Here is a 27,500-nt window from a genome sequence, read left to right as displayed (position 1 = left end):
TTGTTAATTGGAGATAAAGTCTCACAGACTTTTCTGCCTGGGCTGGCTCTGAACTGAGATCCTCAGATCTCAGCCTCCTGAGTAGTTAGGATTACAGGCATGAGCCACCGGCACCCAGCCAGACATCCTATCTTTTAAGCCACATCTCAAATCCTCTTTCTCTTGTTTTTGTTTTTGCTTTTTGGTGCCAGTATTGGGGCTTGAACTCAGGGTCTCATGCTCTCACTTGGCTTTTTCACTCTACTACCTAAGCCTCACCTCTACTTCTAGCTTTTCGCTGGTTAATTGGAGAAAAAGAAGTCTCAGGGACTTGTCTGCCCTGGCTGCCTTCCAATCTTGATCCTCAGATCTCAGCCTTCTGAATAGATAGAATTCTATCTCCTCTCCTCCCCTCTCCCCAACCCCGCTTTCTCTATCTCCTTCTCTCTCTCACTCTCTTTTTTTTTTTGGTCAGTTGTGGGGTCTGAACTCTGGGCCTGGGCGCTGTCCCTCAGCTCTTCAGCTCAAGGCTAGTGCTCTACCACTTGAGCCACAGTGCCACTTCTGGCTTTTTGTTTATGTGGTGCTGAGGAATTGAACCCAGGGCCTCGAGCATGCAAGGCAAGCACTCTACCACTGAGCCACCTTCCCAGCCCTCTCTCTCACTCTCGTATGTTCTTTTTCCTATCTTTTGAGGAGGGCAAGGAAGGTGCAAAAATGTAAGAAAAAAATGAACAAATACAGTCATGATACTCAGTATATACTATGTGAAAAATGAACTATACAAACTTTTTTTTTGTGCCAGTCTTAGGGCTTGAACTAAGGGCCTGGGCATTGACCCTGAGCTTCTTTTGCTCAAGGCTAGCACTCTATCAGCTTTTTCTGTTTATGTGATACTGAGGAATTGAACCCAGGGTTTCATACATACTAGGCAAGCACTCTACCACTAACCCACATTCCCAGCCAATTCTTGAGCAGGGATGGAAGGGGAAAATTAGGGAAAATGAAGGAATAGGTAGCATTGTCCAAAAAAAGAAAAGTACTCATTACCTGCCTTATCAAATGGTAAGCCCTCTGTAGAATACTTTAATAACAATAAAATTATACTTAAAACAAAAGAACAAATGCAGTGTGCGCGTGTGTGTGTGTGTGTGTGTGTGTGTGTGTGTGTGTGTGTGTGTACCTTCCGGAGGCTTGAACTCAAGGCCTAGGTATGGTTGCTGAGTGCTTTTTTTGCTCAAGGTAGCACTCACATTCTACTGCTGAGCCACAGCTCTACTTTTAACTCTTCAGTATTTTATTGAAAATAAAATTCTTCACAGATTTTTTTTTTTTGGCCTGGGCTGGCTCTGAACTACGATTCTCAGATCTCAGCGTCCTGAGTAGCTAGGATTTATAGGTGTGAGCCACCAGTCCCCAGCTTACATAAAAGCCTTTAAAAGGAGTGAAGATAGGATTTTGGTGATTTCCAGGAATCTAGTCACAAGTATGGGGGAGTAGGATTGGTAAGTTCTTCCAGCTAGGTGGTTCTAAGCTTTGGAAAGCATTCACTTATTCATTGTTCATTTATTCACTCATTCAATTCAACCAATATCCTCCCCTCCCCCCACAAACTGAGCAACCTGTCAGCTACCCCAGGCCTCTACAGTATGAATAAATTCATTCATTCCATACAAGTATTCATTACGTGCTACCTACATCCTAGATAGGTCTCTGTGAGTTTAGTCTCTCTGTGTGCCTAGCAGTGTGGTTTAGGGGAGGGCTAGAAATGAATAGGCCAGCTTGGGAAAGGAAGAGCAGAACCACACAGCAAGGTATCTACTGTGTACTCCAATGTCCAGGCTTCTTTGCCCCCGCAGAGCATCATCCCCTGTGGCCACAGGAACCCATCTCCCATCCTAGAACCGGCAGGCACCCAAGTAGGGAATTATGGTCTCTACAAGAGACACTGACATGAAGCTGGTTACTGCCTTTTCAGCAAACGTAATTCCTTTTTATTAGAAAATTAAAGGGTAGGACCAGCTTGCCAAAAGCCAAAAGAGCTGAAATGTGCTTGCCTAAGATATGCAGTGTCTGATAAAACGGATTTACACATCTCCCTCCTTTTCTTCCGTCCTCTCCCTTGGCCAGCCTCTCCTCCATTCATTCTCTATCCACACTGGCACTGCAGCAACGGCCATGAGCTTGGCCTTGGCCCACCCGCCCAGCACCCTGGATGCAAGGAGCGTGCTTTTGTTCCCTTCGCACTGAGTGCCGGGTTTTAAGCCTTTTTAGAACGACCTCGGGGATTCTCTGGTTTTCCTGAGATGCAAGGCAGCCTGTGGCCCTCTACTAAGCTGAGGGTGTCAGGAGGAAAGGGCAGGAACAATAAAGGATTGAGCTCGGGAGAAGCACGCTCATCCATGTGCAGACCCCAGCACAGGCAGCTCCAGACGGAGCTGGTAGAGGGAGGTGGCCAGGGCAGAGAGCGGAGGACGGGCGCATCCCTCCCTGCCACACAAAAAGCAACTATTCAAAACCACCCAGGGAGTTCTCTCTTATTGAAAAGTCCTTGATTCTTCCCTTTCTGCTGCAGAACTCACGAACAAGAGCCTAGTCTTATTAATGGGGTGATGGAGGGGCTCGGGGAGGGGGGTCCTCCTACCCAGGAAGGTGGCTGAGCCCGCCCTGCGAGTCATTAGGAGCTGGTAACTAAGGTAACTCCAGATCCGATTTTCTCCCCCACTAATCTCTCTTTTTCTTTTTCCTTTTCTCATTCTTTTTTTTTCCCCTCTGCTGGTCAGAGGCTACATGCCTGGTTTAGAGGGGAGCTGGGAGGGTGGGGGATGTGTGTGTGTGTGTGTGTGTGTGTATGTGTGTGTGTGTGAATGTGTATGTGTGAGTGGGTGAGTATGTGTTGAATACTAAAATGGTGTCCACCTTCTCTCTTGATGCTCTGGGGGTGGTGGAAGATTGGTGTCTCAGCTCAGGTACCTCTGCCCCAGCCCTCCCTGCTGCCCTTATTCTCCCCCTCCCTGTTCAAGGGCAAATCCATTCCCCTCGCTGCCTCCTTGAGTAACAAAAGGCAAGATTGGGTTTCTTTCACCTGCTCTAACAGAAGCCTTTGCTTTGGTGTGTCTAGCAGAGGCCGCTTTGTTCTGAAGAAAACCAAGACGGGGTCTGTCCTGGGGGCCTGCTGCCTGGGTAGACAACAGGGTGTGTGTGTGTGGGGGGGGGGGAGCCAGAAATAAACACAACAAAAAAAATGGCACTGTCCACTAGGCCTCCCTAGTGGAGCTGTGGTCAGGCAAGGTGCAGCCTCCTATTCTGAGGACATAAGGTTCAAATCCCAGCTGGCCTTGGATGGCCACATGACCTGGGGCAAATTCTTCTACTCACTGAGCCTGGCTTGTATAAGGCTCTGGCACAAGATCACATCTCTCCACCACCTAGGTTCTCCAGGACTGAAAGAGGACAAGCCAGTTTTCTATCAAGGTAGGTGCAGGGTTAGAGGGGGGAGAGTGGCCCCAACTCTCCTGAGGTCCAGAGCCCTCTACCCCCATCCCACTGATGGCAGGAAGAGGCACACCACTGGACATGGAACCTGACAGCTTCCCCAGTGAAAGGAGGAACAGGCTACCCTGGCTAAGGCCTCCTGAATGGGAGCATGGATCATGGGGGCAGCATGGTGCCATACAGAGACTTCCCACAAGAGTGGAAGCCTGTGAGGGTGTTCCAAGGCTCCAGGTGGATTCCCAGGCCTTGGCCCACACAGGTGAGCACCACTACTGTCTGGGATGCTAACGTCTGACCCTGGCTTATCCTCTCTGGGAGAGGTTCCACCTGGCCTGCGGTCCTCTTTGGGGTGGGGCCGCAGCAGCTGGAGGCTCCCACACACACACAAACACACACAGTGGGGGTGAGGACGCTGCCTGCATGGGTGAGTCACAGCAGCTCAGACGGTGGCTCTGCGCACAGGGGAGGGCTGTAGTCACGGCCCTGTCTGCACCCAAGGTGACGAGGTCAGCCCTAGCAGCCAACTGGCTGGCCAGGCTGGCGCCTGAGATATACTCTAAGCAGCCTCTGATAGTCCCTAACTGATGCAGCCCCCAGCCTGGTCAGTGCAGGGAAGACCTAGCTCCATGCTCAGGGTGGGAGGGGGGCAGGGGGTGGATAGGATTTAGCTTAGTCTGAAGAGCCACATGGCAGGGGGATGGTGGGGGAGCAATGCAGAGCTGAGGGGAAGGGAGCAGTCCTGGAATGTCCATGTGAAATGGGGCTTCTGGAACTGCAACTGCAAGAGTATTCCCAGCCTGGATGGCAGGTAAGGGCCACCCCCCACTCCCCACCATGGCTACCAGTTCCTCCCTCTGCACCCTCTCCCCTTCTCATCTTCCTCTGCCCTCCTTCTTCTCCTCTACTCTATACCTGTCCTGACTGGGAACCAAATAGAACAGTGCATTTTCATTTGCACCCACCTTCTACTTCCCCAGCTCCTGGGGTCTGACGTGTCCTGTCCTGTCCAGTCATCTGTCCCCCTCCCCCTTGAAGAGCAGCAGCAGCCATAGCCACACACCCTCAGCAATGGTGGGCTGTGAGAGGCTACCTACAAGGCAGGGGCCTGGCTGGGCTTACTGGTATTTCTGAGAGCAAGTAGTAGGTGTGTGCCCACCCAGTGTATGCTCGCTGGTGTGCACGCAGCAGGTAGCGTCTCTGATCCTCCTCCTCTTCTTCACTTGGAACTGCCTGTTTCCCTTGTCATAAAACCCACTGTCCCCTACAGTGGAAGAACTCCAGCATGGTACTCAGGTCTAGACATTTCCTGGGCCTGAGGAAGTGTCCACTCAGAAATTACACCGCTGCCCTTCCCCAGTTCCCACAGTGTAGTACTAGGCTGCTAGGCATGCCAGTAGTGGCACTGGGTACTCAGCAGGTCGTTGCAATCCAGTCCTGCCAACTCCACCCATTTTCCAGATGGAGAAGATTGCAATCCAGAGGTCACACATGGGATCTCTGGACTCGTGCATGTGCCAGGGAAGTCAGCAAGTGAGCCCAGTGGTGCCCTTGTGTGGGGCTAGGTGACTTGCATGCCAACAAATGTAGCTAGAGGCTGGCGGTGTCTCCTTTAGGAACATGTGGAGGGTGGGCCTGGATAAGCTAAGCCTACCACCTCCCCCTGGTCCAGGTCCTCTTGAGTCCTCTTTTCCCACCCCTTTCCCCCCCCACCCCCCCATAGCAGACAGACCAGGCCCAGGCCCTGGGGCAGCAAGACCACCCAGGTAGACAGGGAGGAGGGGGAAGTGGTGTGTGTGTGTGTGAGAGAGAGAGAGGAGGAGTGGTGTGTGTGTGTGTGTGTGTGTGTGTGAGAGAGAGAGAGAGGAGGGGGGGAGGGAGAGGGAGAAAGAGAGAAGGAGGGGGGGAGAGAGAGAGAGAGAGAGAGAGAGAGAGGAGAGAGAGAGAGAGAGAGAGTGTTGACCCAGCCTGATGCTCCACCCAGCCTGACCACAACAGCCGGGAAAACAGGCTCTGCGGCCCCCTGTCCCTCCTCCCCCTGCAGCCAGCCCACCCCACCAGCGGCGCCTCACCCAGCCCTGAACCAGGAACTGGGCCTGCTGCCATCAGTAGTCACTGTGCACTGGCTGTGCATGCTGCCTGAGGCCCACCTCACTCCCACCCATCTTGGCCAGGTAGGAGGCAAGGACTCTCCTGGGACCCCACTTCCTCAGACCACCCAGCTTAGATGTCCCCTCACAGGCTGTCTCTGGCCCTCTAGCCCTGCTCTTTTCCTTGCCTTTCCCAAACTCTCAGGTCTAACCTTTCCGTGGCCACAGCCAGACAGAGCCCACTGCCTGGACCTGTTTCTTGAGCCATAGCTCTGCACCTCATGCCCATACTGGCTGGCACCAGGGATGTGAGAAACCAGGGAGCAGTGGCTGATGCTATGTTCCTTCTTCTAGGGCCAAGGAGGAACCCTGTAGCCATGGCTGTGTGTGTGTGCGTGTGTGTGTGCAAGAAGGCAGGGTGTCTCTGCCTCCTCACACCTCTTAGTCAGGATCACTGAGGCTGAAATTTCAATTAAGAAAGAGAAATAATTACTGCAGGGCTCCAGGCTGGCTCAAGTGGGGACAGGCCTCAGTATCTGGCACAGGAGAAAGTGGCCAGGCACCCCATGGCCAGACTGTGTCCAGGCAGGTACCTGGGCCTTTGCCTGGGGTCAGCCTTGGGAAGGTGGGAGTTGGGGAATGAATAGAGACTATACAGACTTTAGTCAAGGGGGCTGGAGGGGTTGGGGAGCCCAAGCTGGCTCTCAAAAAACTGAATCAATCTAACATTTCAATCAGTCTCCAAGTCCACGGTGATCCTGAAGGCTGTGGGGCTCCACACCAAGATGAGGTACAGATCTCCAAATCAGGACTGAGAGGGCTTGGACCTCCCTTTAGGGGGAATTTCTGGATAGTGCTGATCTCCGTGGAGGTCTCCAAGGTCTGCTCTGCCACTCTTAGAACCATCTCCCACAAAGGGGGTCCAGGGAAGAGATCTCATCTCAAGAGGCTTTCAGCCATACCCCTACCTTCCAAAAACTCCCTCTCCAGACCATCTATCCTTTCTCCAAAAAAAAAAAGGGGGGGGGCCTTCTTCCTGAAACTGACCCATTTTTCTCTTTAGGAATGCTTCCTTTTAATCCAGAAATTCCTTAGCTCCAGAACATTCCATCACCAGAAATATCCCCTTCCTCTTCTCTTCAAATATAATCCATCTCCAGAAACGCCAGCATGCTCCATAAAGGCTCCATCCTGACTCCAAAAATGCTCTGCTTCCAGAAATTCCTCATCTCCTCTCCAGAGATGTTGCATGTCAGCTCCAAAAATATCTCAGCTCCAGAAGGGCCCTGTTTTATTTCCAGAAATACTCCAGCATCATCTAAAACAAAACAAAACAAAACAAAAAACCACTCCACTTTCAAAGGCACTACAGTTTCTCTCTAGAAAGATTCCAGTTCTCAGAAATGTTAAGTCTCTGACAATGCTTAGACTCCAGAAAGACCTCATCTTTACTCCAAAATGTGCCCAGAAACTGTTCTTATTCCATTTTAAAAAAAAAAAAAAAAGTCCTCAAGTGTTTTCCCAACCTCATCTCGAGAAATGTCTCCAGAAGTGCCATATCTCACTTCTAAAAAACATCTTTTTCTGGAAATGCACCTGTCTGGCAATGCCCATGGCAAAGGTCTCTCTGCTTGGCCCAGACATTGAAGAAGCTCAGAAACTCACTTCTTCGGGGTCTCCTGGAGAGACTGCACAATGCCTGGGCTTCCACCTACTCTGAGGGATTGGCAAAGCCCACTCTGAAGAGTTGGGCTGGCAGAAGCCAATGCCCTGGGGCTAGGGAAACAGGAATAGTCAAGGTTTCCACAGTGACTGGCAACCCTGCCCAGCCTGCAGGGGCTATGAGAGGCCAGAGAAGAACAGAATGGGCACCACAGACATTTCCACCTGCCAAGTGCACACATCTGTATTTCACAGTTCCCACCCCCTCCCACACACACCCCTCAGAGCCCACACAGCATGGGAATCTACAAAATATCCATTGCCACACATCCCATACCCACTATAAACCTCACCCACACTCCTCAGGTCTCTTATGGGACACATCCTGGGGATTCCAACGAATGGGAGGGCTTTGTCAGCCCCCAAGTTTTAGTTGATGAGACTGGTCAGCTCATCACTGCTCCATTCCAACTGGTGGTTCATAAAACCACCTCTGGAGGGCGCATACCTAGCACCTGCTTACACACCTACTAAGATGCTTGCACACCTACTTCTGTACTTCTGAATGATCACAGGCTCCCCTCTCCCTACACAGCTAGACAGAGCATGGGGATAGTCTCCTGGAGAGACTTCAAACCGAGTCTCTCTCCCAGGCAGGAGAAGTAAGGAATACAGCTGTTCTCAGGAAGGGGACCTGGAGGTGGAGGATGGGTCATTGCCAGCATACAACCACGCCTCTGACAATGCCCAAGCATTTCAGGTGCAGACACAGGCATGTGTGAGACATACTTGCACATGTGGAATCTCACAGGAGGGAGGGGCTGTACCCCCATCCTGCAGGAGCTGTCCCTGAGCTTTGGCCTCTGTGGGGAAACTCAGAACCTCTAGGTAGTATGAGGGGAGGGGCCCTGTCCCGTCCTCCATCTCCTCCCTGGCCCACAGTGGAGCTCTGCTCTGGTAGGCTCCCACGGGAAGATAATTACCATTTATTAAGTCTCCCAATTTAGATCCAGCCTCAATTAACTGGAACCTCCAGAGCCCCCTTGCCTTGATCCTTTGGGACCAAGGGCAGACATGAATAGAGCTTGATCATGCCGGCCAATGTGCTCTCAGCACAGCCCCTTTATCTAGCCCCTCCATGAGCCAGCTTTGCCCTGAATATGGAGCTTCCACATCTGTCTCCTGTCCTTTTCTATCCCTCCTGGTCCAAAAGACTCGTATTCTCTCAGCCTGACCATCCCTTTCTAGGAAAGAAAGTTCTCATCCAAACACAGGTGAAGGAAAGGAAAATGGGAGTTGAACAAGAGTTTGCAGGAACACATGATCCCAGGGTCCAACATGGCAGCAAGGTGGGGGCCAGCATGGGTGGTAGAGCAGGCAGGCAGGGCCTCTGGGCCCCCTGCATTTGTATTCTCCATCCCTCGCAGCCCAAATTGCATTGCTTCTCCTGGGACACTTTTATCGCACGTTGTCGCTTCAGCAAAAGGTTATGTACGAGAACATCGAAATCCCTCCTGCATATTAACTACAAGGATGGTCTTTAAAATGCACATGAAAAAAAAAGCTCACCTAACAGCTGATTTCTCCAGTGTCTTAGATCAAAGGAGCACTGAACTGGGAGTCAGGGGAAGGGTCCTTGCCATAACCCTGCCCTCACTAGGACCCGGGACTCCATCATTTTACCTCTTCTGTTCTCTAGGCTGCTAAAAATGGAAACAAAAAGCCAGGACCCTGGTGCTCTATTGGGGCCACTGTGAGGGTCACATGAATGACTGCAGTGAATGTATCCTGTTCTATAACAGGCAGAGTCTGATGGTGTTAGTATTCAGGCTTTGCCAACCAAGTACTTAACAGGCAAGAAGAACATGGCATTACTTCCCAAGCATTCTGCCCTGCCACACCTCCCACCCAGCTCTGGATCTTTTCCCAAGCCGTTCCTCCCCACCTGATACACCCCCCCCTTTTTTTTTTTGCAGGGGGTGGGGGAAAGAGGGAAGAATTCTTGGGAAACACTTTCCAGACCCAGTTTCCAATGAGTAGTTCAGTTATGGCATTTAGAGAGGTAATCTGCCTGAGATGAGTAAAAGCCAGGATACCAAGATGAGAACCTATGTCAAAGTCAAGGAATGGGTAGCTCCATCCAGTGGGGAGAGGCCTCCCTATCTCAGCTCTGCCTTTGGTGCTCTGTAGGCATGGAAGTTGGCAACTGTCAACCTGATGGGTTTTTTTTTAAAGAAAAAAAGTGTGTGTTAGTACTGGGGTTTGAACTTAGGGCTTTTCTGTTAAATAGGGGAGGTAACAGAACCCACCTCTGGCAAGTGACATGACATGAGCAGTGTAGAAGCCCTGGCAGGTATCTGGGAATCAGTGAAGTTTGTTCATTCACTGTTGGGTTCACTCTCTTCAGCCAATCACACTGTGAAGGCAAAGAGGAACCATGGGAGAATATGCTGCTCAGAGAGGCACATCACTGGCTTCCTATCAACTCAGCAAAGAGTTCATGAATGGCAGCTCAGCATAAAGCCCTGGATGGCTAATTTCTAGGTAAACTGTGATCCCAGCCCCTCCCCCAGACAAAAGATCCCAAACATGAGGAATGTCATTAGGGGTCCTAGGAAGCTCTACCCAGTCCAAACCCACTTCTGCATCATGTCTGCTGCCTGTCTGACCCGCTGTGATACAGGTCCCCTTTAAGGGAAGCAGTGCCTATCTCCAAAAGCCAGGAAGAAGGACTTGATCAGCCTGCAGTCCCAGGCTTGCCCTAGGCTCCTTATCACCCCCAGGGAACTCCAGCCGGAGTTATATAATGGCTCCAAACCTCAGCTTCTTTTTTTTTTCTTTTTGTTTTGTTGGCTATGGGGCTTGAACTCAGAGCCTAAGCGCTGTCCCTGAGCCTCTGTACTCAAAGTCAGCACTCTACCACTTGCACCAAAGCGCCACTTCTGGCTTTTGGGTGGTTAACTGGAGATAAGAGTCTCACTGGGACTTTTCTGTCCCAGCTCTTTGATGGTGATCCTCCGATCTCAGTCTCCTGAATAGCTAGGATTACAGGCGTGAGCCACCAGTGCCCGGCTCAAACCTCAATTTCTAAATGTATAAAATGGGAATGAAGGAACTTTTTATCCACAGGGTTTGAAGACTGGAACTAACTAGGCCCTGAGCCTGGCCTCCGCCCGGCACCACTCAGGTTGTAGCTACTGTTTCTCCCTCTGTCCCTGGGCTGAGCATTCTTTCAGGGAGTGACAATTGCTAGGCTTTAATTACCATCCCCAAGGATTGCTATCTCCTTCCCCAGCTGAGACCTAACCATTCCTCCAGGGGTCCTGGGTGCAGGAGGGCTAGGCAGGGCTGCTCTGGGTAAAAGCTGGAGTTTGGAGAGCAGATCAGACACAGCTTTCCTCTGGATGGGCCCCCAGGCCTATACAGAAGCTGTGTAGGGAGATAGAGACAGTGGAAAAGAGATTTTTGCCCTGTCCTACTGTTCATTAAAATCAAGATCTAGCCGGGCGCCAGTGGCTCACGCCTGTAATCCTAGCTACACTGGAGGCTGAGATCTGAAGATCACAGTTCAAAGCCAGCCTGGGAAGGAAACTCCATGATACTCTTATCTCCAATAAACCCCTAGAAAACCAGAAGTGGTGCTGTGGCTCAAGTGATAGAGCACTCACCTTGAGCTGAAGAGCACAGGGAAAGTGCCCAGGCTCAGAGTTCAAGCCCAACAACCAGCAAGAAAAAAATAGTCAGGATCCAGCCAGGCACCAAGGTTTCATGTTTTGTTTTTTTTTGGGGTCCAGTCGTGGGGCCTGAACTCTGGGCCTGGGTGCTGTTCCTCAGCTCTTCAGCTCAAGGCTAGCACTCTACCACTTGAACCACAGCGCCACTTCCGGCTTTTTTTCTTTTTGCTTATGTGGTGCTGAGGAATCGAACCCAGGGCCTCATGCATGCAAGGCAAGCACTCTACCACTGAGCCACCTTCCCAGCCCCAAGGTTTCATGTTGTAAACCTAGCTAGTCAGGAAGCTGAGATCTGAGGATAATGGTGCAAAGGCAGCTCAAGCAGGAAAGTCCGTGAAACTCTTAGCTCCAAAAAACCAGAAGTAAAGTTTAGCTCAAGTGGTAGTGCACTGGCTTTGAGAAAAAAAAAAATCTCAGGGACAGCATCCAATCCCTAAATTCAAGCCCCAGGACTGGTACAAAAAATAGAAGAAAAGAAGAAAGGGGAAGGAGGAGGAAGAAGAGGAGAAGAGTTAGGAGGAAGAGGAAGGAAGAGTTAGGAGGAAGAGGAAGGAAGAAGAGGAGTAGGGGGAAGAAGAAGAATCAGAATCAGGTACTGGTGGCTCAGGCCTATAATCCTAGCTACTTAGGAAACTAAGATCTTATCACAGAGGTTTGAAGCCAGCCCTGACAGACAAATCTTTGAAATGCCTACTTCCAATTAGCCAGCAAAAAGCTGGAACTAAAGTCATGGCTCAAATGGTAGAATGGCAGCCTAGAGCAGAAAAAAGTTGAGAACATGAGGCCCTGAGTTTGAGCCCCAATACTGGGCTTACACACACACAAGAAGAGGAAAAAAGGCCTGGAGATCACTGATGACTAGCCAGCAACTGAGGTGGCTCAGTTCAAGGCCTCTCAAACCCTGCTGGGCTCCCTTCCTTATTCACCCCACGTGTTCCCTCCTCTGAGCCTTTGCAGCAGCTGCTCTCCATATCCAGAGCCCCTTACCTTCCCCTGCCTTAGGATAAAGCCCTTCACAACAGTCAAACTCCCAGAGTCCCTTCAGCCACAGCTCCTTCCTCCACCTCCCTGGTGCCTACCTTGACCTTCTAGAGCTGCTCACAGTGTACACACACACCTCCCTTCCCATGTCCAGATTTTTTGTTCTGGTGTGTGCATGGAGTCACCCGTGCTCCTCCATCTGCAGGAGTATTGTCCCCTCCTCCAGGATGCATGCAGACTATATCGGGAATTCATCCTGGCCATGTAGTCAGCAAAGCTGAGGGAGGATTGAAGGACAAGAAACGCCACCTGTGGGATCAAGTGGGCACTGGATACATGAGCCACAGCACAAGGTCAGCCTGGACCGGACATGGCTTCTCTGCCCCTACATCCTCACCTCTAAGATGTCTGAGGGCCAGCTGGATGTGTGGCACAAACAAGGCTGGCACCACATCTGGCCCCCCCCCCAATGGCTCTCAGGCCTACAGAGCCTGCCTCTGTGGGTACCACCTGCCCTACTGCCTCCTACAGCTTATTTCAACCATGCAGGGGCTCTGGCCCAAAGCCCTGGGCTGTGAGCCAGCCCAGTGTTGGGCCTCTGTGGCACAGGTGCTCATGGCAGGACAGAGACAACCAGGCTTTTCCTTCTGCCCTGAGAAAGTCTGCTGTGCTCTACCATCTGCCATTCTCATGCTCTAACACCCGCTTGAGGAGGGCACCACCTCTGACCCCATTCCTGCCAGGGTTCCACAGGCCTAGCTTAAGCAAAAGAGCTTCCCATGGAACTAGGCAGGGTGGCACAAACCTGTACTCTCTGCTACTCAGGAGATGAAAGCAAGAGGCTGGTGCATACCTTGACCTTCTAGAGCTGCTCACAGTATACACACAACACCTCCCTTCCCATGCCCAGATTTTTGCCAGGCCAGCCAAAGCAAAGGTAGCAAGTCCCTACCTCAAAAACAAAATACAAACAAAAGGAACAGGGGTGTGACTCAAAAAGTACTTAGCATGCAGAAAGCCTTAAGTTCAATCCCCAATACTGTAAAAATCAATCAATCAGTAAATAAATAATAAATGGTGTTGGGGGGGTACATGCTGTTATTCCTGTGGGGAGTCCACATATGGTAGATTGCTGAATCAGGTGATAGTCTACAAGACAAGGAATGGGTATGAAAACATCTGTATTTGGGTTGCTGAGAAACATGCAGGGTGTTGGTTATTCTGGCTGCACTCTCACTGTTTCTAAGAAGCCCTAAAGGGAAGGTTAGAGCATCTCCTTCCTCAGAAGCCAACTGACTCTAGGTCCTAGCCATACCATGAGCCCCTCTGCACATCTGCATGTGCAGAACAGAAACTTGACCTGACTTTCTTTACTCTTCTCACAATCATATCAGGAAAAAACTTTTGTTTCCAGATTCACAGAAGAAAAGCTCTTGCTGGTGGTCACTGTTCTTGCTGACGACTTCTTCTTCTTCTTCTCCTCCTCCTCCTCCTCCTCCTCTTCTTTTTCTTTTGTCAGTCGTGGGACTTGAACTCTAGGCCTGGGTGCTGTCCCTAAGCTCTTCAGCTCAAGGCTAGCTCTCTACCACTTGAGCCACAGTGCCATTTCTGGCCTTTTCTGTTTATGTGGTGCTGAGGAATCAAAGCCACGGCCTCCTGAATGTGAGGCAAGCACTCTACCACTGAGCCACTTCCCAGCCTGCTGGCTTCTTCTTGCTGCTGATCTATAGTGGCCTCCTCTTTTTAGAGGAAGTGGGGGGGAGGGGCTAGGTGCACAGAGGCAGTTAAGTGTGGGGCAGCAGGAAGGAGTAAAGTAGCAGGCCAGGTCTCCATACAAGCTGAGATAAGCCAGTTTGCCTGCATGTGTGTCACTCATGAATCCTAGAAACACAGATATTAGGCACAGCATCCTGGAAGCCATGTAGTTGGTCCATGTGACCAGTGTAGTCTTCCTAGGGGCTGAGAACCATCCAAGGCCCACCAGGACCAAGCCTGGACTTTTCTCCCAGAAATATCTTGTGTGTGTACCCAGGAATGTAGCTGGGGTGCCCAGCAGGCCTCAGGGGCACCTGTGGCTGGTCTGCTGCAGTACCATCAGCCAACATAGAGGAGGAGTGCAGGAAGGTCAGCAAAGATGACAGATTAGAGCTGCCTGGTTGGCAAGTCATCCAGCTCCCCACATGGTGGAACACACAACCTCCACCCTGTACAGCTGGGGCCTCTGAAAGAACGAATCTTGATGGTAACATGGAGGAGGAAAAGACTTTAGCATTAAGGCCTGGCTTCTGCAGAGGTGAAGAGCTCACAGTAAAAGTCAGAGGTCATTTATGGACCTGGGCTTTTGAGACCAGAGGACCAGGTCCAGTCTCCAATTTCCGGTTGCATGACCTGAGGCATGTCACTTCTCTGTGGAATTGGATCCACAGACACTGACATACAGCTGTACAAACAGGCCCGTTGCCAGGCAGAGGAGGGAAGATCCATGGAGCTCGGGTAGCTGCCATCAGTCCCTGGGACCTCAGAGTCACTACCTGGGGAGAGTCCTTACATTCAAGAAAGAAGTTCAGATCCAACTGGGCACAAGCTGACTGGGCACGGGCCTTCTCAGAAGAGCCCATCGAAACCCACTCCCCTCAGCACCCTGTGGTTGGACCCTGCCATCCCACACCCTTGGCTCACAGCCTCATCCTCTCCCTGGCTGGGGGGGGGGGCTGTGAGCAGGAATGGCTCAATCAGGATATAATCGTTTTTAATTAACGTGTGGATCATTTCACAGGCTGATCTCCTTGGAGACCACAGGGAAGATGGTCTTTTAAGATTTTTGTTCCCTCCCCCAGCACCCCCGCCACACACACACACACACACACACACACACACACACACACACACACACACACACACACACACACACACACACACACACACACACAGAGTCAAAGACCATCTTTCGGTTTTACCCACCCAGCTGCAACCTTGAAAGTAACACAAAAACCTGATGCCTGGATCCCCTTGGGGCCATTAGGATGGAAGGGTGTGTGCTGACACCAAAGCATATGCATGCGTGCATGCTTGTACACACATACATACACACAAATGATAATCCCTGAGATGCACACCTGGGATCAGAAACTCACAGACATGTGCCCATACCCACTAGCAGAGCACACACAGGGACCCAGACAGATACAAGAGCCACTGGGAGACACACCCACTGGACCTGTATGGTTGACAGCCTGCCAAGGAAAACACAGGAAGGCCCAGCCCTCATAAAGAGAATCAGAGACACAACTTCCTTATCCTCCATAAGCACCCTAAGTGTATGAACCGGGGTGCCCTGCCACTTTCCCCACAAGGGGATCTAGTAGTCAGAGAGGTCACCAAACCAGGTATGTCTGTTACCTACTTGGTCTGGGATCTTTTCTTAGATGTCCCAGACAGCTGTAGCACCCAGCCCTACACAATCACTTCAGGTTGTCGAACACTGGTCACCCTGACACCCCCCCCCCCCCAGTCTTTGGACTGAACCTTCACTGGTCAGATCTGCAGGGGGTGAGGAGGGATTCTCAGCCTTCCTTCTGGAAAGTGGGATAGCAAAAAAGGAAAGGAACTTGTCAGGAAGATAGAGGCAGGAAGATAGCTGGCTAACCTCAGGAATGTGACTTGAACGGTCCTGGATCTAGGAGCCCAGCAGTGTGTGTGCCACAGAAGGGCTCGGGGCCTGTCTGTGGCTCCAGCTGGTTGACACAAGGCAAACTGGTGCTTTTCTCCTTGCCTGGAGTCTCAGTTCTCCCATCTGTGAAATGTGCAAGGTCAGCCTAGGCTACCTCCAAGAATCTTTTCCAGATGCAAAAACCCGAATGGCAAGATGGGGAGCCAGGTCTTGGCTGCTGCACAGCCCAGATTGCTGTGTGACCTTGGGACTTGCTTCCCCTCTCTGGGCTCTGGTTTCCTTCTCTGTCAAAGGAGGGAGATCAGACCCGTGATTCACTGCCGAGGCTCCTTTCAGCTCTGGTAGAAGTTTCTAGACTGTGGGGAAGAAAGGAGAACAGTGTCCCACTTTTAAAGCTAGACGAGCTTATTTCTTCACTGCAGGCATGCTGGAGCCTTTGGCGGCCGCAGCAGCAACAACAACAGCAGTGGCACAGCGTCATTTTGAGGAAATCATCTTAAACATCAGAAAAAGCTCTCTACACAAAATATACCCTCTACATCAGTCATCAGGAACATCCAGAATGCTGAACAAAAGGGGAATATTAAGTAAATTACAGTACATCCACTTGACTGGAAAAGCCTGAAGACATTAACCATGGTGTTTATGAAGAGCCGGTTACAAAACAGGAAAAGGCTGGCATTATCGCCAGCAAAAAAAAAAAAAGAAAGAAAGAAAGAAAAGCAAGCAGGATATACATCTGAATATATGCAATGACGACAATACCATTTTTAAAAATAAAACATCCACCACCAACTAACAAGTCTATTAGACCTGGGAAGAACTACCTCAAAATATGAACATTGCTGGAACCCCTAAGACATTCAATAACCTTTTTTGTTTTGTTTGTTTGTTTTTCTTGATCTTCCAGATTTTCTGTGAACCGGGTTTAAAAAAAAAAAAGAAAAAAGCTTTCATATACACCCCAAAACAATGACGAGATGCCTCCAGTTGAGAAACCTTCCCTTTCATTCAGTGATTCATTCATTAGGGATCCATTCACTCCTGTTTGTCCAGCCAAACACAGAACTCGATGAGTGTCTGAACTGTGCCTGGCCCTGGGGGATCTAAGGGAAGTTTCTGCCTACAGGAAATGGAAGTCACAGCCCAGGGTACCAAGAGCCAGAAGGCAGCCCCACAAACAACTCTCCTCTGAGGCACTTGGGCCATAGTGGTGAGGAGGGAGATATAGTAAAGCTGTCACATGCAATCCTGCCTCCCAGGGGACCTCAGCCAGGCTGCCCTCAGCTGCCAGGACTTCATAGTCCAACCTGGGGGGTCAGAAAGTCACCCAGAGCTCTAGCCTTCAGTTGTGGGTGGTGAGGGTGCAGGTGAGAAGAGCAGGGCAAAGGTTTGAGCAGGAGCCAGCCAGTCCAGCCTGGGCAAAGGGTAGAAGAATAAAAGGGCCTCTCTCCTTCACCTCAGTTCCCACAGTGATACCCCTGCCAGTTCTCTGTGGCACTGGCTTGGAACTCATTTTCCTTCAGAGCCACTGGACCTTTTCCATCTTCCCAAAGGTCCCTGAACAGGGACCCACCCAGCTAGGACCTGTGCAGAGCTTCAGCTGCTGTCTTGGAGGAAGGGGGAGTACAGGGTCTGGAATCTGCTGCCCCTGTCAGCAGTGTCATGCTGTTAGCATGTCAGAGGGTCCAACAATGTGTCCCTGCTGTGTAGGGGCTGACAGATTTCTAGGGGAGGGTTAACTCTTTCTATTCCTGAACCTAGCCACAGAGCAGGTCTGCAAACAGTCCAGTTCTCTGGCCCTAAAGGTACCACTTGTCTTCCAGAAAGCCCCTCTTTAGATAGGAAGAGGAAGGCTTTCACCTGTCTAGGCTGCCAGCGGGCACTTTAACCCCCTGGGGCTGCCTGAGAATCAAATTCAGGGTAATTTTCATGAACTCTCCCATCCCAAACACCACAAACAGCTAGCCCTTCACCTCATCCACATACTCCCTCCATACCCCTAAGAGGCAAAAGGATCTGGGTGCTTTGAGTGGCTGGAAGGCTCTGACTCAAGAGCCCTCCTCTTAAGGCTGTGCTCCCCTCCGCTTCCCCCCCCCTTCAAGACTGCGGTCCCCTGAAATTCTCTGGGTTAGCTCTCCCTTCCCATGGCCCCAGTGGGAAAAGACATTCCTACCACTCCCCTCTCCTCCTTCTGCTGCCCCTTGCCCACCCCCACCCCGAGGGAGGGGCCCTGTCATTGATCCTCTGGGTTACCAGAGCTGTAGTGTCTGCCGTGGATCACGGGAGACAAACACTTCGTCACACAAACACATCACCCCCGGGATCACCTCTCAGCCCGCATTGTACAGGAGGGGAGGAGGCTGAGGTTAGTGGCCCTCGACGTGCTTGAAGGCACCAGCCAATCGCCATGCCCTCCACGACCCCCGGCTGCACACCCCAAGCCCTCACTCTGATGCATGCCCCCACCCACCCTCTGCCTGCCTGGCGCCATCCCACACCAATTTCTCTAACCCAAACAAGTCCCTCCCCTTGCCTTGGGCCCAGGGTCAGCAGCCCCAGGAGAGATGAAGCCCCCGACTCCTGCACACCTACACAGAAGAGCAAGATTTCATTGTCAGCTTCGGTTACTTGGCCATGCGTGAGACCTGGCAGGCACAAGGCAGGGGGGCTCCGGGGCAGGCTCTGGGGGAATGGGGAAGGGTCTCCAGGGGAAGTATTTGAAGCAGTTCCGTCCAGATCCGGAAGCCGCCAAAGAAGAGGAAGGGGGGGGGGGGTTAGCTCGACCTTAAGCACTGGAGGCCAGCGAGGAGGGGGTTCAAGGGGCTGGAGGAAACACAGGGAGGTGTGGGGCAACGGTCTCCCCCACCCCCTCCTAGAGGCCACGCTCCCGGGAAGTTTCCCACCGGTTGCCCAGACCAGGACCGGCCGACCAGCTCCTGGGCGCTGATTGAGAACTTAAGCAGAACTCCTTCCCTCTCCTGCATCCCCTCACCTCCGGGTTGGCGGCTACCAGCCCCGCCATCTCAGCCCAGTGCCACCGTCGCCAAGACCTCTCGCTCTCCCATGCATTGTGGAAGAAAGGGGAGGGGGGAATCCCCATCACAACCAAACTGCCACCAAAAAATTACAAATACAAAATAAAAAGGAAGAAAATTCCTTCTCTTGAGACTGATCCCCTCCACCCGCGTGGAAAATCTCGCAAACAGGCAAATCCGCAACTCCAGCCAAGATTGCGGCGGCGGAGGGAGGGGTGACCAAGGCAGGCGGGCGGGTGGCGACCCCCGCCGGCAGCCCCTGTTCGGGGCAGATCTGAGCGCGGCGGCTGGCCGGGATTCTGGGAGCCCTCGCGCCCCGCCGAGGACACAAAGCTCCGCCGCCAACAATACCTGCGGGCTCCTCCGGGGTCTCGGAGCGCCGGCTGCGCGTCTCGCCGTCTCCCTTTCCCCCGCCGTGTCTCTCTCCTCCGCCTCTCACGCGCACTCTCCCCCTCGCCTCTCCCAGAACGCGGCGGCCAGATGAGATCCTTGGGAGAAAAAAAAATGTGAGCGCTCGCACGGATCCTTTCTCTCCGCCCGCCGCCGCTCGCGGCAGCCCCGGGCTCGCTCCTCTCCCTCGCGCTCCCGCGCGCGCAGGGCCGCGCCGCGCCTCTGCTAGGCTCTCCTCTCGCGCCCCGCGTTTCCTCCTCAACAGCCCCTGCGAGCGCCCTCAGTAGCCATTATTCACCCGGCCGCCGGGGGACAGGAGGTAATTAGAGACGGCCCCGTGGCCACATCCACTCGGCTTAGCGCGATGCGGGCGCGGGGCGCGCGCGGGGAGGGGCGCGCGATGAGGGGGCTTGGCTGAGCGCAGCCCGCGCCCCAGACGCAGGGGGGGGACGGGGGAGGGAGGAGGGGGCAGAGAGGGAAGAGGCGGGAGGAGTGGTGGTGAGCCGGGAAGAGAGGGAGGAGGGGGAGCCGGGGAGACGCTCCTGCGGCTCTCACCGCTGGGGCTCGGGGTCACCGGCTGCGAGGCTCCGAGGCGCTTAGGGACTGGTGTGTGTGTGTATGTGTGTGGTGTGTGTGTGTGCGCGCGCGCGCGCGCGTGTGTGTGTGTGTGTCTGTGTGTGCGCACGCGCGCGCGCATCCGGGCGCCCGCACTCCGGCGCGCGCGGGCGCTCATCAAAGACAGAAGGGGCGGGAGGGAACGCTTCAATATTTTTCCGGTGACTTACGAGTCCGCGGGTGAGCCCCTGGCTGTGCGCGCTCGGTTCGGTGTGTGTTCCGATGTGGCTGTATATTTCTGCTCTGCCCTACGTGTGTGGAAGTCACGGGGCTTGGCAGAGAGGAGGGTGATTGGCGGGGAAGGGGGAGAATATCTGGATGCTAGCTTGTGAATGTGTTTGTGGGTCTCGGCGGGACTGGTATTGCGAGGCCTGCGTGGGGTGGTGTTTGTGCGCGATTGTTTATAGGGGGCAGTGTGACTGCTTGCGCCGGTGTGTACGGAGGGTGTTGTGTGTCCGTGTGGGCTTGTTTGCGAGTGGGATGGTGGTAGCGCGGGGCAGGGCGCCTGGGCGAGGCGGTGGGCTGGCCCGAGGTGGTGGCCTGTGACTGTTAGTCCGGATGGGCTGTGTTTTGCGTGCAGATCTGAGGCCTGGCTGGCAGGGATAGCCCTCGTGGCGTCTGGGATGGCACCGCGGCAGAAGAGCTACTTAAGGCGCGAAGAGGCAGCACTGGAGTCGGGGTGCAGAGCGACGTGTACGGGGGGAGGGGGGACTCGAGAAGAGGCGGCGGGGTGGGCTTCATTCTGCACCTCCCCTCGCTGCACCAGAGACGCAGCTTGGAGATCCTGCCACTCGCCGGCTCCGCGGTCCTAGAGGCACAGGATTTGGGGGTCCTTTGCCTGGTTGAGGGAAGCACCTACAGACCGGCGGGGACAGATATTTTGGCAATCCCAGGGCAGGCCAGAGACGCAAGGGCTATCTGGAGAGTGGGGTTGCGCCCTGAAGAAGACTGGGAATCAGTCCGAAACAAAGACGGGGAACCTGGGGCCCTAGGACCAGACGTGGCCTGCCTGCGCGTTAAAGGCAAGCGCATGGATCCCAACGACAGCGGCGCGACCCCTCTTAGTCCAGGTCCTGGGAGTAGCTCCAGAGCCCACTGGGCACGCAATTATGCGTCCCGGGTGGGGCCCCCCCGGAGAGTCAAGCTCTCAAAGCAGCTGGCGGGCGCCAGTCAGGAGCTGTGATTGAGCGTTCAGCCGGCCCGCCCCTTTCCAGCCGCTCACCGCCCACGCAGCCAGCCATTCATTCATCCCTCCGTCTCTCCATCCACCCATCTTCTGTCTATCCATCTACCCGCTTACCCGCGCCAGGATCACGCAGATGTACCAGTCCCTGCTCCCTGATTGTTACCGTGGGCAGTCTGTCTCACTCTCCTGAGCCCCACCTCCACCCCCTCCTCAGGCTCCTCTGCTCTGGCAGTAAAGGAGGTCACCCCTTTATCACATTTGTGGTTTGCTGCTCAGTGATCATGCCCCAAAACACTCCCCACACCCTGCCTCTACTAAAATGAACACACAACTTGCTCCCTCCACTCCCACACTGAGTGATAGACAGGTGGGTATGAGGTACCTTGGTCCTCCTAGCAAGCAACCTGGCAAGGGGAGGGGGGTGCTGCAGGTGGCTTTTTCTCCCACTGCCAAAGTGTACATCAGCTAAGCCCCCCTAGGGGTGGGAAGGAGTGCATGACACATTGTTGATCCTCCTCCCAGGCCTTGGTAGGGCTGTGAAGGGCCTGGTTGCACAGAGATCCCAAGAACTGATGTCCTGAAAGCCACTCCTAAACTTGGATTAGCAAGGTGCCAGCTGGAAGCTAAATAGATTTCTGGGCTCTAGGTCAGACTCAATCAATTGAATTCCACAGGCTGTTCTTTTGGCCTGGGAATCAGCATTTTACATCCAGGCTGGGGGCACAACGCTTAAGTATCTCTAGGCCCCTTTGCACTGTGTCCCAGGGACAATGCCTTCCACAGCCTTCTAGAGAGGTTTTTAGCATCTGTCTTCAATTATCTAGCCCAGGAACGGGGGTCACTCAGGCCTGTGAACCAAGGAAAGACCAGCTGTAGACTCCAGCTGGGGGCACCTTAAAATAAGCCTGGTGACAAAGATGCCCAAACTCTGGGGACTGACTACAACCCAACCAGAGTGACCTCAACCCCCTCCCCCATTTCTTGACTTAACCATCTCCTCTATGCATTCCCCCACAAACCAAGGCTGCAGGGGAAAGCCTGAAGATGACAGTGAATGTCCCTTCTCCTGGGGGCACATTCTTCCCTCTTGTCTCAGAGCAGTCAGAGTCCTCATCCTAGTATCTGACCAAGATCCTTACATAATCAGGCCCTCAGGCCCAGGGCTCACCTTCTTGTTCGCTGTGCTGTTCATGGATTTCATTAGACATCCTCTCACCTCAGGGCCTTTGTATATTCTGGTCCCTGGAATGTTCTCTCTCGCCTTCTAAGATACCCCATAATTCACCTAAGTATGTATTTTTTTTTCTGTTTGCTCCTTGGTGTATCTTCCAAGTTGGAAAGGTGCCTTGTACACATTCCGTAAGTATTTGTTGAATGAGTGAATGAATGATAAAAGAAAGAGGTTAAACCAAACCTCCACCTGAGAGCCTGACCCTGACCAGAGTTTCTCTTTGAACTGACAGCCCCCTTGGAGAAAAACAGGCTGGGGTGAGGTGGGAGAACCTCAGGGTCAGGACAGGTCACATGACTCACTTTATCACTCAGTGAGTACCTGGCACAGACTCTGGGAATGTGTCCTAGTGACTGAAGGTTTGAGATGGTTGTGGGGGGTGGCTTGCCCTTCATCTGTTCTAGGGCTTCTCTTTGGATCCTTGGGACCCCTAGTCAGAAGTTTCAGGACAAGGATGTGCTCACCTCTTATCTGCATGACTGGCACACTGCAGTCACAGATCAGTACATATTTATAGACTGAATGGAGTGGTAGATTTGCACTTAAGTCTACATGCCCCTCTGAGCCCTCACTGCTCATCAGCTCCACCTGGCAGGACACTGTGGGGTCATGGTGGCACCAGGCCCACAGCACTGAGGGTTAACTACAGAGAAGGCTGCGCGCAGTAGGTATTGGGGAATGACTCCCCTGGAACTGACGCCGTCTTCTGCCACATGAGTCCTCTAAGGACAGGGACATCCCCCTCACCCAGCAAGGAAAGTTCTGTGGGTATTTGGGCTGCTCGCAGGCTTAAGGGTGGGTCTTCCCATGGGAAAGACTTGGCAGGTCTACCTCTCCATTTGCTTGGAGCTGTCATAATAGTTGCTTTCATACAAAATGTGTGTTCAGTGAGAAGAATGGGAGAGGCTGGAGCTGTAGGCAGGGGGACTGGGAAATGCAGGCAAAGAGGACAGCTAAGGACAAGGCTCTGCTAGGGTCAGGACTGGCCAGGGGTCACTCAGATGAGGAGGAGGGTATGGACACACACACACACACCCCAACCAGGCCAGGAAGATGTCACTTGAGATCAATTTTAAACTTAGCCCCAGCCTAAGGCTACAGCTCTACAGGCCTAGAACCAGAGGGATGGGGGTGGGTGGGAGGTTTTGCCATGTATTCTACACATTTAGTGAGCAGAAGAGAGGCCTTTAAAATCTCCACATGTCTTCCTCCTCCCACCAGTCATTAAATCACTTCAGATTCAGACACTGAGACACAGATGATGGATTTGCCCAAGATCACATAATTTCAGTGTGGCAGAAGTATCTATCCTTTGGTTTGGCAAATATTCACTGAGTTGGGCACTGTTTTCTCTGTTCAGAATTCAGAGCAAGGAACAAGACGGTGATACTTTTGAGACAGACAAGAAACTAGTGATACAGAGTTGATGTGGTTGTTCTGAAAAGAAAAAAAAAAGGTTTTGTTGTGTGACAGAGTGTCCTTACACAAATTAAGAGACAGCTAATAACACTAGGAGGTACAATCTTATGAAACTAGTCACACTGCAGTCCATCATTGAACAAAACATTTCTTGGTGCATGACTATAATGTTAAATTTAAGGAAAGTGTGCTATGAAGAAATAAAGCCAGAAAGAGGGCTGGGGGGCTGGGAAGATGGCTCAGTGGTAGAGCACTTGCCTTGCATGCCTGAGGCCCTGGGTTCGATTCCTTAGCACCACATAAGCAAAAAGGAAAAAAAAAAAAAAAGCCGGAAGTAGCGCTGTGGCTCAAGTGGTAGAGCGCTAGCCTTGAGCTAAAGAGTTGAGGGACAGTACCCAGGCCCAGAGTTCAGGCCCCACAACCAGACCCAAAAAACAAAACAAAACAAAACAAAAAAACAGAAAGAGGGCTGGGAGCATGGAGGGCGGGGGGAGTGTGTTTTAACGTTAGGTCTTGGGGAATTCATACCTGAGAACAGACTTGGAAGACTTGCATAGTGAGGTATGCAGATTTCTAAAGGGAAAGCTGTACAGGTGGAAGGAATAGCAAAGTGCAAAGGCCCTGAGGCAGAAGCTAGTCTTATGGTTGCTGCAGTAGAATTGAGCAATGTGTGGAGTTGGAAGAGATACAGGCAGCAAGTAAACAAGAGATCACATGTACAGGGCCTTAGACACTATTGTAAGGGCTTTATCTTTTACACTGAGAGAGAAGAGGGGCCTTTGCAGTGTTTCAAGCACAGGAAAGGTGTTATCATACCCCTGGCTGTCATAAGGAGAAAGACTAGGAGGGAGGCCAAGGCAGAAGCAAGGAGGCCAGCAAGATATGTAATATGGGTAATGATGGGCCTGGCCAGAGTGGGGCAAGTGGGAAAAGGTCAGATTCCGGATGTATATGAAAGGCAGGGCACCAGGATTGGTTGGTCCATTTGGGCAGATGGAGGCACTGGAGTCTGCTATCTGTGCCAGTGGGTCTGGGGTGGTCCCCCATATACTCTGACAGGTGAGAGAGCAATGCCATAGGAAGGAGTGGCCCTGTCCCTTCTCAACCTCCATGTCACTCTTCCAGCTTGTTAATGACCTTCATGCCAATCTTGGAGCTTCAAATTGCCAAAGAGACCTCATTTTCAGTGAACCTACCTGGAACCATGTCCCCTGCTTGGGTTCATCATGGGTGACCTGCCCTAGTCACCTTCCTCAGTAAACCCCTTTTTACGAGCATGTTGATCCAGGACAGCAGCTGCCAGCCCTCCTTCCCCCATGGACCAAGTTTTATCTCCCAGGCCAATGAAGCTCATCTGCCACACAGAACTGTCTTGCAGCAGTAGTGAAAGGAGCACCCAGTCTGTCAGGTATTGATCAGGGCACTGGGGAGTCAGCAGGGAACAGACAGATGACAGACAGACAGCCTTGCCCCAAGGGACTGGCAAGATATTCAACACTTATAGCCTGTTCCCTTTCGTCCCCAGCACTTCCTGAGGGAGGGGGTTCCCTTGGGTAAATGAGAGGGCCAGAGAGAACTGCTTCCTCCTTAAGGGCAAGGATCTTCACATTTCAACTGGTCATGGGGAAGCCTTTAGGAGTCTAAACATCTAAGTTCCTTAAGTGTGTGGACCATTTTCACAGTCCATGTGCCACCAAATCTCCCAGTTGGCAGTGAGATTGGAGGATGGGCTGGGAGATCACACATCGCTAGGTGCTCAAGGTCCACTGCACCCCACTAAGAGCAGGGAGCACATCACCATCTCTGCCCCAGCCTGAGATCTCATAGCCTTCCCCAGGAATGCTGGTGTCTGGTCAGGACCAATGCTTTTCTGGCCTGCCTTTGATCTGAGCCGTGGCCTTTCATCTCTTCTGTGTACTCCCTGCCATCTGTCTGTTGGTCCCTCTGAACTAACCTGCAGGAGACCACCACATGTGGCTAATGTAGCTACAGGCCCACACAGGGCAGAGCCTGCGTCAAAGCCCCTCAACCACATACTATGAGACCTGCTCAATGGACATGGTTGCAGGAGAGGACCTGGCTGTGGGTCAGCAGCTTCACTTACTTATGAATCTGAGTCCCACCTGGAACCCTGAGGCCTCCCTCCCCAGGAAGATCTGGCCAGTCTCTCCCCACAGAATCCTTGCTACTCTTCCCTGCACAGCACAGGTACTTGCTCACCTTCCCTTCTCAGTGCCAGGCTAAACCAACAGAAGCCACTGAGCTTATTCAGGGACTGGGAGCTGCAGGCCAGGCCCAGGTGCAAAGGAGGAGGCTGGCTGGGGAATGATGAAGAAAGAGGGGAGGGCTACATAACTAGAAAGGAGGAGGAGGAGTAAAGCCAAGGAAGGAGAAAAGAGAGAATGGGATAACAGAGCCATGGGGGACAGAGCCAGGGGAGAGGGAGCAAAAGGCAGACACCTTTTGTGAGCAACAATGCCCTGTGCCTATGGTCTGCAGTTCTGGGTCTACAGACACCCTGGTTCCTAGCCTTGACAATGGCACTGTCAACTAGCAAGGAGTTCCACTACAGGAAAGACTCAGCCACATGATCATTCAGAACCCCGAAGGGCCCACAAGTGCCTTCTTGCCCTTCCCTCTTGTGCTCAGGGCTTAAACCTAGTCCTTGGCCAAAGAGTTCCCATGGGGCTGAGGATAGCAATCTGGCTTCTTTACACCCAAATAGATTCACCCTCAGCCCCAGACTGACCCTTCTCCACAGCAGCAGTCACGTCTGACCCTTGACCCCAGTTCTAATGTGATCTTTCCCTGGGCCACAGCCTGACCCCTGGCTCTCTGACATCTGTGGACTTCTAACTCCAGCCATAATGCCTAGCCATAGCCTGACACCTGACAGCTGCTCTACACTGACCTCTGGGCCACATCCTGAGCCTTATGCTGGTGGCAATGGCGATCACCCCAGGGACACATTCCACCAGCCACCCAAGACCCTGTAGGAAGATCAGATGGGGCACAATTCAATACCATATGAACTCTGCAAGGCACCAGTGACCCTGCCTGTGTCCACACTGAAACCACAGGGCTGTAGTGAAAAAAAGAGGCCTCTAAGCCTCCAGGGCAGAGTCCAGCATCAGGGGCTGACAGGAACCTGAACAGCCCTGTCCCTCAGTCCTGCCCACAGCCAAGGCCTGCAACCATACACACACATGGACATATACCCAGAGTCACACAGACTCCCCCACATGCTCAGGCTGGTGCACACAGCCAGCATAACCTGGATGTGCCATGCACACTCCCTCCAGACAAACAAGCACCCCACATATAACCAGACACATGCTGTGCATGCACATTCCTGCCCTGAACAGTCCTCTGGGTGACCTGGACACAGTCCCTCAGCCCTAGGTTCCCAAGAATGGGAATAACAGACAGGAGGTAAGGCCACAGAGGAGAATTCTAGGCCCAAGTCCTGGCTGTGTGTCTATAGGCCCAGGGAAGCCACAGGCTTTCCTGGGGTCCCATTCATTGGCTTCCTCCACCCACCTCTGGTATTGTCATCAAATAGGGAACATAGTTCATCCCCCCCAAACTCATCTCCCAAAGGGGTTGGTGAGGCCCTGCCACATCTGGCAAAACTGTGGGCATCAGTCCATGTATTCATAATAGCATTTCTCCCCTATGTGGAGACATAGTCACAACAGTGTATTTACATGCATGGTATATACATGGACATACACATGCGGACACCCCTCTGTAAGTGCACACGTGACTGTGTGTCAGTTCCCTGACTCCAACCACAAGGGTTTGGGGAAGGGGTCCTAAGGCTCTGGGTATCTCCTGGATGGTACAAATGCTCCACGAGTGATCCTTTAGCTTCCCAGTTCGATCCAAAGCCTAGAACTCCTCTCAGTCCAGTGAGGACCCCCAAAGTCTCCTGACAGTGATGGCACTCACCAGCCCCCCAGCTTGCTAAGAGAGACCTAGTCCCCTATCTCAGTTGGTCATCTTCAAAGTGG

General features: G+C 52.5%; 1 protein-coding gene across 2 annotated transcripts in view; it reads right to left on the bottom strand.

Moving 5' to 3' along the window:
• Rai1 (retinoic acid induced 1) overlaps window positions 1–27,500 on the bottom strand; it is a 129,277-nt gene that overhangs the window by 66,343 nt on the left and 35,434 nt on the right. For both annotated transcript variants that reach the window (XM_042674140.1, XM_042674139.1), the window contains exon 2: window positions 18,998–19,134. The gene's annotated coding sequence lies outside the window, so the exon portion shown is untranslated. The remainder of the gene's footprint in view (window positions 1–18,997; window positions 19,135–27,500) is intronic.

This window comes from Dipodomys spectabilis, unplaced genomic scaffold (assembly GCF_019054845.1).
Source record: "Dipodomys spectabilis isolate Male_0828 unplaced genomic scaffold, ASM1905484v1 ptg000018l, whole genome shotgun sequence".
Taxonomy (NCBI): Eukaryota; Metazoa; Chordata; class Mammalia; order Rodentia; family Heteromyidae; genus Dipodomys; species Dipodomys spectabilis.
Note: the sequence above shows the minus strand (reverse complement) of the source record. Positions and strands in the feature narration are given on the sequence as shown.